The 1,997-nt window shown below is 54.7% G+C and overlaps 1 protein-coding gene across 4 annotated transcripts in view; it reads left to right on the top strand.

The window, feature by feature from the left end:
- Positions 1-242: 242 nt before the first annotated feature.
- DUSP18 (dual specificity phosphatase 18) overlaps positions 243-1,997 on the top strand; it is a 24,870-nt gene continuing 23,115 nt past the window's right edge. For 2 of the 4 annotated variants that reach the window (XM_011979051.1, XM_011979050.1), the window contains exon 1: positions 589-1,017. The gene's annotated coding sequence lies outside the window, so the exon portion shown is untranslated. Of the gene's footprint in view, positions 271-588; positions 1,667-1,997 lie in introns of those variants that run through there. The other 2 variants (XM_011979053.1, XM_011979052.1) reach the window with 2 other exon arrangements.

The raw sequence follows: 1,997 nt of genomic DNA on the forward strand, positions 1-1,997 counted from the left end.
GAGTCCGAAGAGCTAGACTGGGAAGGGGCTGGTGCCCGGGGCTAGGAGAAATCCAGACTCCGCTGGAGTTGAAAAAGGGCCGGAGTCCGGCTGAGGGAGCGCGAGTCCTCCGAGAGTTCGGGCTCCCTTGCGGGTCCGAGAGTCTAACGAACGCTCTGGGCACCCAGGCCGCGTTCGAAGAGCACCAACGACTGCGCGGTGTGCGGCGCGAAAAGTAGATCTGTGGCTGAACCCCTACGCCGATTACTTAGCCGCGGCCCTATCGAGCGGGTGGTTCGAGTCCGAGGTGGCGCCGGTCTTGTAAATCGTGGAGGATCTCAGGTCCCCTGTGACCCAGGGCGTAGTCTGCTGTGTCATGGTGGCCTTCCTGTTAAAGAAACAGTTGGAAACTGGAGGTCGGTTGGGAACCATGCTTGTTGGGCGCGCGGAGGCCGGTTGGGAACCATGTTCGTTGGGCGCGCGGAGGCCGGTTGGGAGCCATGTTCGTTGGACTCACGCAGACCTGGAATTAGTCCCTGGGCGGAGCCTGGAGCCGTGCGCGGCTGGTTGCCTGGGAGAAGCATAAGGGGGCGTGGGCGGGGAGAGGGTGTCGCACATGCGCACAGAGCCTGGGCGGCTACGGAAGCGGCGAGATTGTCCCTCGGCTGCAGCCCTGGTGCGACCTGGCCCGTTGCCGTAGAGATGGGCAGGGCTGGATGGAGTAGGGTGCGGTGAGCTGAGCTGACCCTGCTTCGCCACGGGGACTGCAGTGACCCCGGCTTGCCGGCAGGGCGGGTAACCAGTTGAGCCAGGGTGGGGCTGCTCAGGGGCGTGGAGCGGAGGCCAGGATTTCTCTGAAGACCCAGCACAGGCGATTCCTTTCTGCGACGAGACCATTGCTATGGAAACCAAAGCTCCAGGCCAGCGGAGATTGAGGCTCCCGGGTCGTGACTGGTCTTTCGCCCGAAGAACCTCGCCTGAGGCTTCCGGAAGCGGCTACTTCCTGAACGAACCCGCCCACCCTCCTGAGGGAGAGAGGTAAGACCCTCGGGGTCTTGACACCACGCAGGCGAAGAAGCCTGTTCCAATGCCAGCTCCCCCAGGAAACCTACCCGGCCCACCCGTAGAAGTGGTGCCTCGCTCTCCTTAACTCTTGGACTTTGTTCCACGTTCATAACTTAGTATTTGATGAACGCCCCGCGATGTTTGTTCTTTTTTCCCACACATAATAGACCATAAAGATTGGCTTCCTTACTTTATGACTGAAAAGTCCTTTTCCCCGCTGTGTCTCAGCTTCCTCTTATGTAAAATGGAAATATTAAATCTAGACGCTGGTCTGATTAGGTTGCTTTGAAGATCGAACCGGATGAGGGAAGCCAAAGACTTCATAGGCTGTAAAGTGGTGAAACTGAACTGCTACCCAGTTGCTATTTTTTTCTTCTCCTCTCTCCTCCTCAAGCTAAATATTCTTTAGATCTCTTGTGATTTCTTCAGGCGGTCTTTGCGACTCCCTAGGCTCCAACCTGGAAGAAATCTCTTTACACTTCCCTTTCACAGAGCCCTGCATTTTAACTTCACTATCAGAAGCAAGAAAAATATTTATCATTTTTAGAGGGCTTACTCTATGCCAAGCCCTAATAAAACTCTACGTGGGTTATCTCATTTAATTTCACAACATCCTTGTAAGGTAGGTACTGTTATCCTATTTTCAAGCTCTGTCTGCCTGTAATTGCCTGTTTACTATCTGTTTCTCCCGCTAGACTTTGAACTCTCTGAGAAAAGGGGCCGTGCCTGTCTTGTACATTTCAGTATCTCCAACACCTAATACAGTGCCTGATAGATATTTCTTTTCTTTTTTTTTTCTTTTTCTTTTTTTTGAGACTGAGTCTCGCTCTGTCGCCCAGGCTGGAGTGGAGTGGCCAAATCTCAGCTCACTGCAAGCTTCGCCTCCCGGGTTTACGCCATTCTCCTGCCTCAGCCTCCCGAGTAGCTGGGACTACAGGCGCCCACCACCTCGC

This window comes from Mandrillus leucophaeus, unplaced genomic scaffold, assembly GCF_000951045.1.
Source record: "Mandrillus leucophaeus isolate KB7577 unplaced genomic scaffold, Mleu.le_1.0 Scaffold2, whole genome shotgun sequence".
In the NCBI taxonomy this organism is placed as follows: Eukaryota; Metazoa; Chordata; class Mammalia; order Primates; family Cercopithecidae; genus Mandrillus; species Mandrillus leucophaeus.